This window comes from Felis catus, chromosome B1, assembly GCF_018350175.1.
Source record: "Felis catus isolate Fca126 chromosome B1, F.catus_Fca126_mat1.0, whole genome shotgun sequence".
Lineage (NCBI taxonomy): Eukaryota > Metazoa > Chordata > Mammalia > Carnivora > Felidae > Felis > Felis catus.
This window is the reverse complement of record NC_058371.1, coordinates 194,165,280-194,182,985: the sequence shown is the minus strand read 5'-3', so window position 1 is coordinate 194,182,985 and position 17,706 is coordinate 194,165,280.

Sequence of the window (17,706 nt, the reverse complement as noted above, 5' to 3'; positions counted from 1 at the left end):
AAGAAAGAAAGAAAGAGAAAGAGAAAGAAAGAAAGAAAGAAAGAAAGAAAGAAAGAAAGAAAGAAAGAAAGAAAGAAACTGAAAAGCTACTCATGTATTTGCTTACCACGTTCCTCTTCCTTCCCTGATATTCCAAAATTCTTTCTCTTTGTTTAAAGAATTTCTTTTATCTATTTGTTTAGAGTAGTTCTCCTAGAAACAAATTTCCTTAGTTTTCTTTTATCTTAGAATATTAGAATATTGATATTCTAATATCAATATTAGAATAAGAATCAAATATTCTTACAGATCTAGAATTCTGCATTAATAGTTCTTTTCTTTCAGTAGTAAAAAAAATGTCATGCCACTTTCTTCCAGCCTCTGTGATTTCAAAAGAGAAATGAGCTGTCCCTTAAATGAATGTTTGTTTGTTTTCTTGTATAGTTAAGGTATTGCTTCTCTCATGCTTTAGGAGTTTTCTTCATCTGTACTTTTTAGATGTATGACCATAATGTATCTTGGAGTGGATTTTTTTTTTTTTTTAGTTCATCCTGCTTGGAGTTCAGTCAGCTTATTGAATCTATAGAGTTTATGTCTTTTGCCAAACTCGGGAAGCCAATATTTCTTCACCGTCCAGTCTCAGCCTCGTTCTCCTCTCCTCCCAGTATTCTTGTGACACAGATACTAGGTCTCTCCTTATTATCACACAGGTTCCTGAGCTTGTGCTCACTTTTACTTTAGTCTATCTTCTCTCTGCTATCAAGATTGAGTAACATCTATCGTTCTTTCTTTGGATTGACTGATTCTTTCCTCTGATCCCTCCATTCAGCTGTTGAGTCCATCCACTGAGGTTTTTTTTTTTTTTATTTTTGGTTATTGTATTTAGAAGTTCTAAAGTTTAGGTTTTTTTGCTGAGCCTTTCATTTTTTAATTTGTGTCAAACATGCTTATAATTACTCATTGAAGCATGCTTATAATTACTCATTGAAGCAATTTTAAAATTTTGTCAGCTGAACACAAGAGACGGAAAAAAGAATGTGTAAACTTGACGAAAAACAATAACAATTTACCAATCTGAACAACAGAGAGAAGAAACTGAAGAGACAGACCGACCGACAGACACCGTTCCGACAGACAGGAACCTGTATGACTATATTAAATGTTCTAACACTTGCAGCCCCAGAATTTGGAAGAGAGAAAAGAAAAGAAAGCTGACAGAAATAATAGCTGAAGACTTCCCAGATTCTAGCATCTTTGTCATCTTGGTGTTAGCACTCACTGTCTTTATTCATTTATGTTGAGATTTTCCTGGTTCTTGGTATTACAAATTATTTTCAGCTGAAACCTGGACATTCTTAGTATTCTGTTAAGAAACTCAAGATTTCATTTCAGCTTTCTGGGGACTCATGGGTGGCTCAGTCGTTTAAGCATCTGACTTTGGCTCAGGTCATGATCTCATGGTCCATGATTTCCAGCCCCACGTCGGGCTCTGTGCTGACAGCTCAGAGCTTGGAGCCTGCTTCAGATTCTGTGTCTCCCTCTCTTTCATGCCCCTCCCTGCTTGCACTCTGTCTCTCTGTTTCTGTCTCTCTCTCTCTCTCTCAAAAATAAATGAACATTAAAAAAATTTATTTCAGCTTTCTGTTTTAGTGAGCTTTCTATGGTGTTGCTTTGGTGGAGGAAGAGGAGGGTGTTGTCTCCTTACTGTCCCATTGAGATTGACCAGGTTCCTCACTTGGCCTCTGTTGACACCTGAGGAGGGGGAGGGGGGAGGAGCTCCATGGTACTGCTGGGAAGAAGTGGGATATCCAACTTCCCAGGAGGCCTCCCCCAACTCCCCCAAAGGGGAGGAGTAAGACTACTTCATAAATTATCCCCACATGTCCTCCAATGTCACCACAGGGTTTGTATAATGAGGCACTGGTAAAATCTTGACTGTCCACGAACTCCTCTGAAATCGGCCCACTAAGTGTCTTTCCCACAGCCCTACAACTAGGAGAATTGAAGTGATATCTCAACAGGAGCAGGGAGAAGGAGGTAAGCCTCATTATTGCAGGGTGCGGGTGCAAGTCCAGGTTTCGCACACGGTCTCCCACGACACTGTGGATGGAATGGGGGGTGAGGCGTTTCCACGACTACTCAGCAGGAATGAAAGTCCTTCTCTAACGCCATCCAGTGCGTGGAGGGGTACCTTGTTATGTCCTAGCTAGAGTGGGGCCCTAGGCTACCTCTGGTCTTTGTTGACATGGGTAGGAAGTGGGGCCACAGTCTTTCTTGTGGTGTTTGGCTAGAGTAGAGCAGCTATTGTTTAAAAACTGTCTGTGATGTGAGACTATCCTTTTCTTGGTCCTTTGGTTTCAGAGAGCAGGCTTTTGGGGGGCTTTTCTCCCCCTGTACCTGTTGGCTTTCCAGTATTCTAGCTTCTCCAACTCCAACTTTGGGATATAAAAGGCAAAAAGAAAACCCAAGGACCTCACTACCTCATTGTTCCTTGGGTTCCAAGGTTCCTAGGCAGTTTTTCCTCTCCTTTCGCCTAATAGGCAGTCTATGTTTGCTTTATATATGAAGTCAGGGGTAACTAGTTGTACTCAGTAGGAGAAACAGGGAAAAATCATCTATGGATGATTCAATGGAAACTGAAGTTCTGAATGTTCATTTGTATTAACATTTTATTGTAAGAACAATTTTGAGTCACATTAAATAAAGTGTGAAAACTGGAAAAAAGAATTTTATTTTTAAATTTTTTTTAATGTTCATTTGTTTTTGAGAGAGAGACAGACGGAGTGCCAGTGGGGGAGGGGCAGAGAGAGAGGAAGACACACAATCCGAAGCAGGCTCCCAGCTGTCAGCGCGGAGTCGGATGCGGGGCTTGAACCCACAAACCGTGAGATCATGACCTCAGCGGAGGTCAGACACTTAACCGGCTGAACCACCCAGGCGCTCCTAGAAAAAGGAATTTTAGGTGATCATACTAATATTAACTGATAACAATATTGTAATGACACACAAGATTCAGGCTTGCTCATTTGCTCATTATCGGTAGCAGAGGCGTGTACGTGTCCAGCCAATGATCCAAACTAAAAGCTAGTCTTAATAAGCAGATAGATAACTGCCCGTGGGTGTGTGGTTCGATGCTGCTAAGTAAGCCTGCCTTCCTCAAATAAATCCTCTCTCTGGCTCATGCATAGCATTACCAGGCTTAAGCTTTATCCGTTAGCTTATGTCTATAGTATCTGTTGAAATATAAACATCTATGGAGAATATATGGTACTAGTCTAGACCCCAGTACTGCCGCGGGCTGTGAGTGCTTACCAGTAGAGAGGAGCAAACAGATACTTAACAGAATCAAATAGAAATGAGGACCAGTCATCACGACCCCCAAATATGTTCTTTTGGACACACATACACAGTCACGTACCTGTATCTCCGAAAAACAATGAAATGAACAGGCAAAAATATCCAGTTCAAATGGCACTTTGGATTGTAACTGATATGTTTATTGACAACCGCTTGAGGTGTTCACAATGTGGCAAGAAGAAGTTGGGTCCTCCCCATTAGCTGGAGGAGAGAAGGTTTGGTTTTCTCGGTTCTCTCTCAGCCATTCAGGAGCTAAGCTCAGCAAGGATTTATTAAGCACTGGTGACAGGCACCAGATTATGTACTAGGGATAAGAATTCATAAATCACTTCTCTGTGCTTTCTCTTATTTGATGGCTCTTCTACCAAAAGTATGTTTCTAAAAAATTGGCTTTATCATTAATCTGTTCTGCACTTTAGAAACTGCTTTTCCCTTTATCTCAACCAATTAATTCTTAAAATAAGGTAGAAACCTCACCTCTTATTGTTCATATTTAACAAACAAGGACAGTAAAGCCCAGAAATTTAAGTGTCTTTCCTACAGTCCCCCAAGCGGGGGAACAAGAATGAGGTCTTAAATAGTGGCCTTGAACCCCCAAGTCCAGGACACTTTTCACCCCACACCACAATGCTGTTCAGCCCCTGAGAACCATTTCCCTCTAAAGACCTGTCAGTCTTTGGTGAAAATCTCACTTTACGATTATGTTCATTTTTCTAAACTTTTCCCCCAGAACCAAAAAGTCCGTGAGGGTGGGGACTTTATCATTTATAATTCATTATAATTTTATATGTCTGTCCTTGTTGGCATTCTATTGCTATTTGTTGAGTTACCTTGGATGCTCTCCCTTATTACCAATAGATGTGCTTCAGTCCTTTCCTAGCTTGATGATCCCAGCTAAATTAATAAAATTCCCTTAGTTTGGGTTCCTTTTTGGAAAATAAGCATAATAATGCTTACCTGACAGGGCTGTTATGAATATAAGACATACTTGATACATGGTAACTATTATTATAAAATATGTAAAATCCCTAAGACACTTTGGTTTGGAACAGGTCCTTTTCTCTCCCCTCCACTGGGTTGCGAACTTCATGAGGACTGGAATAGACTATTTAAAAACCATGGGGCGCCTGGGTGGCTCAGTCGGTTGAGCGTCCGACTTCAGCTCAGGTCATGATCTCACGGGGTTCAAGCCTGCATCGGTCTCTGTGCTAACAGTTCAGAGCCTGGACCCTGCTTTGGATTCTGTGTCTCCCTCTCTCTCTGCCCCTCCCCCACTTGCACTCTGTCTCTCTCTGTCTCAAAAATAAACATTAAAAAAATTAAAAACCATAGCACAGTGCTTTGTACTTATCAGTCATCAGAAAGAGATTTGCCAAATGAATAGACAAAGAATACAATACTGCAAAAATATTGCAAAAGCACAATACTGTTTAATTATCAGTGTTACAAAATATTTAACGTTACTAAGAGCAATTTAGTACGGTACTTTGGCAGTTTAGTAAATCTATGTGTATATTCGTGACTAAAATAAAATATATGATCACCAATCACTCTGAATCCTCTTACTTTAACACATTTACTCTATTATTTATTTTACTTATGAAGTCCCCATCAGCTCCTTCCAACCTGCCTTCATCCTTTCCTGGGAACTAATCATTCATTCATGCATGCAATTAACATTTACTGAGCACTTACTGTCTACCACAAACCAGGTTGCAAAGATTCATAAGACTCTCTCCCTACCTCTATAGGATTTATATGCTACAAGGGAAAGCCAATGCATAAACAATTTATAATTAATGGAGGTGTTATGATAGAAGTACAAAAAAGTGCTCTGGTTATAAGAGTGATTCATTCTGCCTGGGGAGTTTGCTTATGGGAGCTTACATGTGGGGAAGTGATTTTTTCTCTTTGTAGACTAAATTGACTTACTAGTAATAAAAATAGTTTCCATTTGTGTAGTACTTTGCAAAATGCTTTCACATCCATTTATTCTTTTTATCCTCACAATGAAAGCTAGATAGTTTAGTGGTTTTTTTAAAAAAATACATCATCAAAAAAGGTAGCTAAGAGGCCAGCGGATAAAAAATATGGAAATCTATTTGAAAGCCCGTAGCTAGATGATACAAGCCAAAACTAGAAGCAAGACTGTCAAAGCAGAAATCATTCCAAGAGTTAATTGCAAAGACACATTCCTTCCCTTTCATCCTCATTTGCCATTGCCTGATCCCCCACCTTGCTAGTAGGTTCTGTAACAACCTTCTAAGTAGATTCTCTGATTTGTATCTCATCTCTCTCCAAGCCATTCGCTACATGGCCATAGATGATAATTTTTACATACAAATTGAACCATGTAGTTTTCCTGCTTAAAAGTCTTTTTATCCTATAGAGCTCCTCCCTCTCTAAGTCCAAATACTTTTGCAAACTACATGAAGCTTTCCATCATCTAAACCTACCACATTCTTCAAATCTTTATTGGTTATCCTCCTCCAACCATCTTATTGATTTATCTCAAAGCTATCATACTATTTCCATCTCTGTGGGTTTATAGTATCTTTGGTCTGGAATGCCTAAGCTCTCCACTCATCTGTCTGGTGAAATGATGATAGACATAGAAAGTGTGCATTTTTTTTTTGTAGTTTTATGGTTTTATTAACAAAATATGACATGCACAAAATCTGTCTATTCATTGTCTTTGCTGTGCAGCTTGGCATTGGGATTGGTGACTCTGGTGGTCAGCTGGGCTGCTCTTTCCACAGTGGTCCCTGGAGGAGACATTGTGAGCAATCTCTCTACAGTGAGATTTGTTGCACACCAGCAGCACTTAAAACTCCTTGACGTTGTGGACTAAGAACTTCCGAAGCCACTGGGCAGCATGTGCTTTGTTTCCTTGTTGCTCCTGTAACCAGTGTTGGGCATCAAAGTCTTGGCTTTTGAATCTGCTGTCCGCCCTGTGCCTCTGGGTTTCCATCAGTTGCATTTAATTTTGACACATTGGTCTGACTGGTGCCAGATGAACTTCTTGGTCCTTGTTTTTTGTTTTTTTTTTTTAAGTTTATTTATTTTTGAGACAGAGCGAGACAGAGCATGAATGGGGGAGGGTCAGAGAGAGAGGGATACACAGAATCTGAAGCAGGCTCCAGGCTCTGAGCCATCAGCCCAAAGCCCGACACGGGGCTTGAACTCACGGACCACGAGATCATGACCTGAGCTGAAGCCGGACGCTTAACTGACTGAGCCACCCAGGCGCCCCTCTTGGTCCTTGTTTTAACTGTCTTGAGCTTCACCAGAGGTCTGAGGGGGGCCACAATTCTGAGCAAGAGATGGCTGCCACCACCCCAGACAGCCCCGAAGAAGAAGCCAAAGTGTGCGGTGTTGATCTTGTTTATATGTAGACTGACTTAATAATAAAATCTTGGCAACACATTTTGCCTCTTGTTTTCTTTCTCTTTTCTTTTCTTTTCTTTTCTTTTCTTTTCTTTTCTTTTCTTTTCTTTTCTTTTCTTTTCTTTTCTTTTTTTTCTTTTCTTCCCCTAAATTCATTACTGAATAAAATACAGCTTGGGAATCAGTAGTCTAGACTTTTCTCTTTTTTAAGGAAAAGAGGGGAAAGATCATTATGTTTTTTTATTATTATTACATAGATATTTGTATTCATTTAACATGGAATTTATTTTTTCGAGAGTCTATTCTGTGCCATGGGCTTAGGAAACAGCTGGGGATAAATCAAAGCAAGGTAGGGCATTAGTCTATCATGGATCTTACATTTGGTGAAATAAATAGAAAATAAAATTAACTAACTAAATTTTACAGATTGGGGATAAGTGCTATTAAGGAAATAAAGGATGGCTGAAGAAGGGAGGTACTCCGCAGCAGATGGTCCATGAAGATCTCTCGAAGGAAATCCCATTTAGATGAGACATAAAAGAGGAGAAGCCAGTCATGCAGCTGGGAGAAAAGTCTTCTGGGCCAGGGGACATCTTGGGGCGTTTGGGAAATTGAAAGACCATTGCGGTTGTGAGAGAGGGGGAGAGTGGTGCAAGTTCATGGTGGGTCACGCAGGACCTTGTAGGCGAATGCAAGTAAGACACTGAAAGGTTACAAGCAAGTGAATGATGCACGTGGATGCAACAGAAGCTACAGAAGAAAGGGTAATAAGAAAGGATTGTAAGAGAGCAGAAGCAGAAGTGAGGAGACCAGTTAGGAGGCTATCATAATGTTCGTAAAAGTACCCAGTGTTCCTGGCACCCTGAAGTTTAGATGAACTGCAGGGAATTTTTAAAATATGATCACTATTCATAGGCGTGTTTAGGTCGTGCAAGTGGAGTTTCAGTGATGAGATTTGTCTTCATCTCTCCTGGTCTGGCCCTTACCTGCTTCTCTAGCCTCGTTCTAATGGCTGCACATCACACTCTGCCCCCATTCAGGTAGCCTTCTCTCCACTTCCCCCGACATGTCCTACTGTTTTCCTCCTCCAATCTTTGCTATCTTTGCCGATCCCTCTTCCTGGAATGCTCTTCTAATTCTTCTCTGATCATCCCACCCCCATCCTACATCTTTTAGGGCTTAGTTCCAGTACAACCTCTTCTATGAAACCTTTCCCAATGTCCCAAATTGAAGTGACCATTCCTGCTTTTGCACCTGCTTGTACCATGAACAGATGGCCATTTTTAAAACCATGTTTGAGTCTTTATAAAGGTCAGGAACTATTTACATATATATTTATTTAATCATCAGCACCTGGCACAGAGCCTGTCTATTTTAAGTAATTTCACTGACTTAGACAATAGCAGGGAGGGAGGAAGGGAAGAAAGAAGGAATGGCATCCATTTGTATGGTGTTCAAGGGGTGCCCTCAGTGGTCCAGAATGTATCAGTGGGAATCGGTGTTCCCTGTTGCAGTAAGATCAACAGGAAAAACCATCCCAGCACAAAGCCATCTTCTCACAGACCTGAGACACAGTCATGACTCTGGTGCATAGACAAACATTGTTCCAGATTTCAATTAAACTCAGTTATCTGAGATAAGTGGAAGGAGAATCCCTCAAAGCTACACAAGAGAGGGTTTACTGACGAGCATTGTTAAGTTCTCTAACTTTCCATTTTTCTAAATGTACTCCCATCTTTGAAAGATTTTCTAAAGTCCCACCATTTCTGGGAAGTCTTTTCAGTTCAGTGGGGACAAAGTCATTGGACTCAACAATTTGAACCCACCAGATTAAGAGTAGGAGCTCTGGGATTTTGGCTCTACTATTAGCTCTGTGGTTTTAGGCAAGCTGCTTAACACTTCTATGCCTCCATTTGTTCACCTGTGAAATGAGGACAATAATACAATTTATCATAGAGTTGTAAAGTGGATTAAATGTTTAGAATAGCACCTTGCATGTAAGAGAGTACTAGGTAAATGACAATATTTAATATTATAAATTGTTAACAGTTTGTATTTTGTGCTACTTAATATATAGACAAGAAACTACCGAATTCCTTTTCTTCATTCCATCCTTCCCTAAACAGGAAGAATGCAGGTGCCTCTGTTTTAATCATCATAACATTGCTTATTTTAGAAGTCATGAGACTAAATAAATATAGGCTCCATTGAGGATAGAGTCTCACCTTCTGTATAAATAAATATGTCTGCACTTAACCTACAAAATAGGAGATTTTTTTCATCTCTGAATCCTCTGTGGTATTTGTTGCTTCTGAGTCTATATTGGCAACGGTGAGACTTGGCAAGATGGCTAATCTCGTATAATGGCAGAGAAATGGCAGAACATCCCTGCCTCTGATTCATAAAATTTAAGCAAGGCAGTATCTGTCAGATGCACCAGGACTTTTTTTTTTCCAAACTGGAATGAGCTGAACACAAGTATAAAGCTTATTATCAATCTCATTTTCAGTTCCTTTGAAATCTTTTGTGAGTCTCTCCTATCTAAGGAGACCAGCCATCAGAGAAGAGTCTACGTGTGGTAGGGGATTAGATTAAACAAACGCTTACAGAAATTCAGTACCTGTTGTTCTCTTTCCATTCTCCTGTTAAGGGGGCACATCTTATGCTCCTTGGTAAATGAACCAACCACAGAGGCCTCTAAATAGGGTGGGGCCTTTACACGGTCAAGGGATGTCTGATGTTTCCCCATGGACAGATTCCAGATTATGTCCCCAAGAAGGATGAATAAATCAATCAATCGATTATCTTTCATTTACATTTAAAGTCAACAAACCAATATTTTTTATACATGTGTTGTGCCTAAATTTTGAATACTCGTGATCATTGACAAAAGAGAGACTATGTTAGGATTCACCAGCAAGTCAGACCCACAGGTATCTTACAGTCTTACCAGATCATTGTTCCTAATTCCCTCAAGGAAGTAGATCCTGCTAGTCAAAAAGTCTTCTCGCTTTTTTCCACAGCCCCTGTCCCCAGATTCCTCTGGACACCAGCTGAGGCATTCCATCTTCTTGAATGATAGGGTAAGCAACTGGATTCATGGGGTCGAGACGGAAATAGGACATGGGGTGTAACTCAGAATATAGTGGTTTTGCTAAGTTTGGCCACTTACTAAGCGTGTTTCCTCATGGATTCAGTTAGCTTTAGCTTTCACTTTCTCAGTAATAATATTGTGCCCTCCCTCCATCTCACAGTTACTTTGAGGATATTTGCATTGTCTAGACAAAAATTCTAAGCTGCCAAGTGACATGCAGATGTCACTCTGACTCTGCTTATTCCGTAGCATGGGAGTTAGGTGCAGGTGGCCTCTGGTATTAGATCACCTGAGTTTAAATCCAGGCTCCCACGCACTACCTGTGACCTTGAACAAGTTCACCCTACTGTTTCCACATGTGCAAAATATGAAATGGAAGGGCCCCTGCATGGCACTTAGAACAATGCCTGGCACCTGAAAAGCATTCCATAAATGTTTGAGTATGGTCCAGAAAGGATTTTTTTTAAGTGGCTACGCCTTGACTATGTGTGAACTTGCAGGATGCCGAGGAATGGACAAGATCTACATCCTACTTTTGGAGGTCTCATATACTTGCCAACGGTGGACGCTCAGGTGAACGAGTGTTATGATGGAGATACAATGGGGTAAAGCATAGGGCACAGACTCATTCCTAATCCCCTGCTCTGTCCTTTTGCTCGTAGTCGGTTTCCCTGCTCTCCCAAGACAGCTTTCCCCGATAACTGCATCCACTTTCATGGCTTCAGCTCTCATCGGTGTACCAACAGAGTGAAGACCGCTAGCCAAGAATTCCACTCCCATTGCGGGATATCTCCATGTAGCTTACTCTCTCCCCTGTACCTGACCCTATACCTATTTCAACTAACTCTTCAACCTAATCATTGACCAGACGATGATGATTCTGTCAGAGAAATGTTATATCCTACTTCACAACTCCTCTACATATTGACTACACACATCCTGTCTTTACAGGAGCTTCCTCAGCATCTCGTTGCCTGTAGTCTTAACTTCCCCTCTCCCCAGTCATCCACCTGAGTTCTTCTAAAGCTTATATCTGTTCACAACACTCCTTTTAGGAAATCTTCAGTGGTTTCCTATTGCTGATTCAACAGTGCTTTCTTAGGCCTACAGGACTCAACATGAGTCCCAGGCTCCTTTCTACTTTTTTCCACACATCTCAGACATCAACACACAAAAAAACTCTATGCACCTTTCCAGAACACACGTGTACCCTCTATCCTCTCTGCTTTTGCGCTTGTTGATCCTGGTGTTTCAAATGTCTTATCTGCCACCCATCCATCCACTCTCCTTCTTTCTCATCCTTCAGTGTGCAGTTCAAATGGCACTGACTGCACAACACATTCCCTATTAGTGAATCCCTCAGGATTTATGGTTCTTTCATCTGGAATTACACTTACCATGTGGGTTGAAACAAATGAATTAGCAGTTTTTGGTAGGTCAAAAATGGTCAAGTAACAGTAACTTAATGTATTCCCCTTAGAGCATTAATCCCACTTCATTAGTCTTTTTTTTAAGTTTATTTACTTATGAGAGAGAAAGAGAGAGAGAGAGAGAGAGAGAGAGAGAGAGCGAGCATGGAAAGGGCAGAGAGAGAGAGAAAGAGAAAGAGAATACCAAGCATGTTCAGCGCTGTCAGCACAGAATCTGATGTGGGGCTGGGGCTGGAACTCTTGAACCCTGAGATCATGACTTGAGCCAAAATCAAGAGTCGGACGCTTAACTGACTAAGCCACCCAGGTTCCCCGAGACTTCTTAATTTACATGTATCCCTCATGTACCCTGTCTTCTTCACCACTGCCCAGCAGAGTGCCAGACAGGAAATAGATGCTTACAAAATACTTGTAGAATTCAAGGTGATTGCTATGTATGGATCTTAATACCAGGCTTCCCCCCCACTTAAATCTAGGTCTCAGGCTTTCTCTCACATTCTTGGGGACTGACAAACATAAAGCTAGTCACTCAAGGCAGTCTTCTCAAGTCAGTAGTGAAGATTATTTTTCCCCATTTCCATCAGGACCCTGCTCTCTCCACCTACCAACTAATAATTCCCTAACCCAGATAAGGAAAAATCTACCTCCAGGGCCATCCTTTTTTTAAGCAGCAAGTATATAATATGTAATGTTACCATTCATTCATTCATTCATTCACTCATTCATTCAATCATGGTGATCTGATTGGCACTGGGAATGTAGCAATAATAAGGCAACTTAGAGATGATGAATTTGGAGTACCTTTGCTCTTTGTGCCTAGTCTTCAAACATTTTCCCTCAAGAATCACTTTAAGAACCATTGAACATTTAAAATATCTTCTAGAGGCACCTGGGTGGCTCAGTGAGTTAAGCAGCCCACTTCAGCTCAGGTCATGATCTCACGGTTCATGAGTTTGAGCCCACATCGGGCTCTGTGCTGACAGCTCAGGGCCTGGAGCCTGCTTCGGATTCTGTATCTCCTTTCTCTCTGCCCCACCCCTGCTCATGCTGGGTCTCTCCATTTCTCTCTCTCTCTCTCTCTCTCTCAAAAATAAATAAACGTTAAAAACATTTTTTAAAGAAAATAAAATATCTTCTATATTTAAACAGTTTTAAGTGTCTTGTGCATTTTAAGTCATCTAAAAATTTTTATCCTAAGTTCAAATTGTTGCAAAGGATGTAATTTTTAACATATATTTAAATATAATGACTATCATTTTAAATATGTCCAATGAAATTTGAATACTATAATAATGTAATATCCATGACCAGCTATTAAAATATATTAATATATATGTAAAAGTTTATTTTGTAAATTTTAGACCTTTCCTTTTTCTCTTTGAACTCACATTCCCATTACACTGTCTCCCTGAATTTTGTACATATATATGAAATTAAAGCTGTGGAGCTGCATTTTTAGCTCAATTTATGGAAATTGTCCATCATATGCCTTATTGGTAAACCAATACGCCAAATCACACTTTCTTGCAGAGAAATTCTGTCTTTACCTTTTTATTTCAAATCAATGTGCTAAAAAGCATTGCAAGAAATATTATAAAAAACATTGAGAAATACGTTACAAAATGAATCCTCTAAGATTATGAAAAGTAGTCAAGATTAAAAGAAGTCCAACATAAATAACCCATTTTCATAAATCATAAAAAGATGACTAAGTATGCTAGTTCTCATTAACTAATTTGTAATAGAGCAATGAACGTACAGTTTATGCAATAATGAGAGCCTCGTTCTTCTAATAAGAACGTGTCTCTCTTTAGTCGAAAGGCAGAGTATGGTAGAATGGAGCATACTTGATCCAACTACATGCCATCTGGAGGAGACACACTAGATTCAAAGATAAAGTGGGAAGTAAAAAAAATAGAAAAATATACACCGTGCAAATGGCATCCTAAAGAAAGCTGGAGTGGCTACATCAGTATCCAACAAAATAGACTTAAAGACAAAATTTGTTCCTAGGGACAAAAAAAGGGGGTGCATAATAATAAAGGGGACAATCCATCAGGAAGACAAAACAATTATAAACATAATGCACCTAACAAGAGAGTCCCCCAAACATGAAATATGATGCGTAAAGTAAAGGGAAAAATAGACAACTCAACAATTATATTTGGAAACTTCAATAACCCACTTTCAGTAATGGATAGAACAACTTGGCACAGGATCAACAAGGAAGTAGAAAACTTGAACTCTGTAAAGCAATTAAATGTAACACATTATCTATGGAACACTTCAATCAACAACAGCAAAGTAGATCTTCTTCTCAAGTGCACACGGAGCCTCCCCCCAGGATAGAGCATATGTTAAAAAGCCATAACACAAATCTCAATAAATTTAAAAGCATGTAATCAAACAAAGTACATTCTTCATCCACAATCAAATGAAATTCAAGTCATAATAACAGGAATAAATTTGAGAATTCATGGATATGCGAAAATTAAACAAAACATACCTAAATAACAAATAGGTCAAAGAAGAAATCACGAGGCAAATTACAGAATAATTTGAGATAAATGAAAACAAAACACAACATACCACAATTTATGAGACTCAACTAAAACAGCAGTCAGAAGGGAACAGCTATAATGCTTGCATTTATGAAAAGAATAAAGATTTCAAACCAATAATGTAAACTTCCACCTTAAGAAACTAGCAAAAGAAGAATAAACGAAAACAAAAACAAGCAGAAGGAAGAAACTAATAAAGATTAAACCACAAATAAATGAAATAGAGAATAGAAATAATAATGAACACCAATGAAATCCAAAGTTAGTTCTTTTAAAAAAATCAACAAAAGTGACCATTAGCTAGGCTGACCAAAAAAAAAAAAATAAAATAAATAAAGGACTGAAGTTCCTAAAATCAGGAATAAAAGAGAGGATCTGGAAATTGTAGACTAACAAATTAAAGAAACCTAGATGAAATGTATACACTTCCACATAAACACACACGACTGAAACAGAAATAAGAAGAAATAAAAAAATCTGAATAAACGTATAACAAAGAGATTGAATTAGTAATTTTAAAACTTCCCAAAGAGGGGCTCCTGGGTGGTTCAGTCGGTTGAGCATCCAACTTCGGCTCTGGTCATGATGTTGCGGTTCATGAGTTTGAGTCCTGCGTCAGGCTCTGTGCTGACAGCTCAGAACATGGAGTCTACTTCAGATTGTGTTATCTCCCTCTCTCTCTGCCCCTCCCCCGCTCATGCTGTCTCTCTCTCTCAAAAATAAATAAACATTAAAAAAAAAAACTAAACAAAATAAAACTTCCCAAAGAAAAGCCCAGGCCCAGATGGCTTCACTGGTGAATTCTGCACATTTATAAAGAATTATAGAGAATTAATTATATATTAATTAATTATAATTAATTATAATTATAATTAATAATAGAGAATTAATACCAATCCTTCACATACTCTTATAAAAAATTAGAAGAAGGAACATTTTCCAATGTTTCCAATTCTCTTATTTTATGAGACCAGTAGTATCTCGATGCTAAAACCAAAGACATCATAAGAAAACCACAGACCAATATCCCCTAAGACGCAAATATCCTCAGCAATCTAAATTCAGCCGTGTGTGTGTGTGTGTGTGTGTGTGTGTGTGTGTGTTTAAACAGCATAACCAAGAGGGATTTTTCACAGAGATGAAATATTGGTTTACTATCTGGAAATCAACATAATACATTATATTAATAGAATAAACCACAGAAACCATAATCATCTCAATCGATGCAGAAAAATCAATAATTACTTTTGTATCAATGACATGAAGAAAAGATAACATTTTGCAGGTGTTGAGTTAAAATATATTACTCAGGTTAATTTCATCCGTCCCTTTATCTTTTTTTAGATGTGGCTACTAGAACACTCCGCATTACATATGGAGCCTATATCTGTGGCTCACATTATATATCTAGGGGACAAAGATGGTCCAGATGCGTCTCGGTTGGAAGACCAGTGCTCTAAACAGCATAGGGTATCTTTTGTGCGTGGCTCCCTGTATTACTTACTGGAGGACAAAAGTGACACTGAGAATGGTCAACCTGCCTAGGTTAACAAACTCCACCCTGTAGGTGTCAGAACTGATACTGGAATCCACTTCTGCCCTGAAGCCAGAGTTTGTCCCATTTACATCAATTGTCTTCCTTAGGGATCAAGCCATTACCAACATCTTTGTGCATGTTTTGAATAATTGTTTGGTTTACCTTATCCACCCCTCCATCCTCTGCCCCAGCCAAGTTCTACCACTGAGTTCTTCTATCTGGCCCTGGAGTCTCCTCTTTCCTTTAAGCTTCATAATAGCTAAGAGTTTTTGTGTGTTTGTCAAAACATCTGTTCTGTGTCAAACATTACAGAAGACTCTCTACTTAAAATACTTCTAATCATCTTCACAACCCTCGCTTTGGGACGATGATTGTTGTTCCCTTCATTTTTACAAAGATGAGAAAACTAAGGTCCCAAAACTTAATTGCTGAAGTTACACAGGAACAGAGGGAGTTGGAACTAAAAGCCAGGTAGACCTCTGATTCAAGAGCCCTCAGGTGTCCAGCATGTCCCTCTTCCCGGTCTCCTAATGTGAGAGAAATATGGATCAACTGTGGGCCTTTTTAAAAACATTAGCAGTAGTATTTATATATATATATGGGATTCACGTCCTTATGATAATTTTCTAAAGTTTTTTTTTCACACAAATCTATCTATAATTTTTCTCTGTTGCAAATTGAGGTCTATTTTTCTTCTTCTTACTGTAGATTATGTTCTGCAAACTTCCTAAATGACTTACACTTATACATGAATTTTGGATAAAAGATGCAATGAACTCCTATAGTCCCACCTAGAGCACAGTAAAGCTGAATGGATAGCAGTAAGGACGGTGCACTAACCTGGGCTAATATCAAATATTCCTCTTGCCTCAGAATGTTACTCAGACATTGTCTTTATACTTGATCAATCCTTGTATAAAAATGGGGGGTGGGGCACCTGGGTGGCTCAGTCTGTTGGGCGTCCGACTTCAGCTCAGGTCATGATCTCACGGTTCGTTGGTTCGAGCCCAGCCTCGGGCTCAGTGCTGACAGCTCAGAGCCTGGAGCCCGCTTCAGATTCGGATTCTGTGTCTCCCTCTCTCCCTGCCCCTCCCCTGCTCATGCTGTCTCTCTCTGTCTCAAAAATAAATAAAAACAGTAAAAAAATTTTTTAAAAGGGTTGTAATGTGTGGTATCAAATAGAGTTCATGATTTTTCTTTGTTAACCAAACATTCAGTTTCCAAAAAAAGGTTTAAACCTTTTAATCTAAGATTCTAAAAGTATTAAGATCAGATTTGATAGACGCAATATTCTTCATCTACATAAAGTTTAAATATTTAATATTGAGTCAAATTCTTCTTCACTTTTCTCTACAGAGAATAATTTATCAATTGAAGGAGTTAGCTTTCCAGAACGAAAGAAAATAATTAAATGCAATATATACTGCCAGGCCTCATTATTCTAATAGGAAAAAAAATTAGTATGCACATACGAAAAGTATTTCTGAAGTTTTGTGGTCTATATATTTCAAAAATAAAATGCTCTCAGTCCGAGATCACTACTGCACATCACTATTCAGCTAGTTAGGCGTTACTAAAAAGTTTTAAAAGATTACTCTTTCCAATCGTTATCCTTTAGTGGAAGTAACAACCATTGCTCTTAGGGCTTGTCCCTGCATCCCTGTTTGGCTCAGATAAGTTGCATTTCTCAGGTGGTAGTCCAACGGACAGCTAATGGAGCAGCAGACTGAGCAACGGGAAGATGGGGGCTTTCAACCCAGGCTGTGCAAACTACTGGAAGCAAATTACTTTATTTCTGGACTTCGTTTTCCAACTATAAAATAGGAATACTATTTGCTTACCTAGTCACAAAGTATACTATGACAGGTTAAGGAGACAATAAATGGAAATCCCTAGGATTACAATGTGTTTCAGTGTGTGATTTCTTCTGCCTTCCTGCTGAAGTTGCCTCGGTTCAATATTCCATATTCACCCCAGGGTTCCACCCATGACCAGCCCAGCAAGATTATGTCACAGCATGTAGGACTCCAATTTAGTAGGTCAGTTTCAGCCTAGAATCTCACTGTTTATGACTCTGTCTGGACAATTAGGGCTGGGAATTATCATAGCTGATATCAACAGCCTCTGTGATGCCACAGAAGAATGCATATATCTTCAGTTTTGTTCAGGGTGATATCCCCAACACCTAGCACTCAATAAATAGTTTCTGGATACATAAACACATCAAGAACCGGGAAAAGAAAGGAATATATAAGGCAGGCATAACCACTCCCTCCAAAGATTTATAATCTAGTCAAATTAACTACACCTAAAAATACAAGTCAAGAAGCAATGGAATGGTTAAGTCAGTCTATGTGCCAA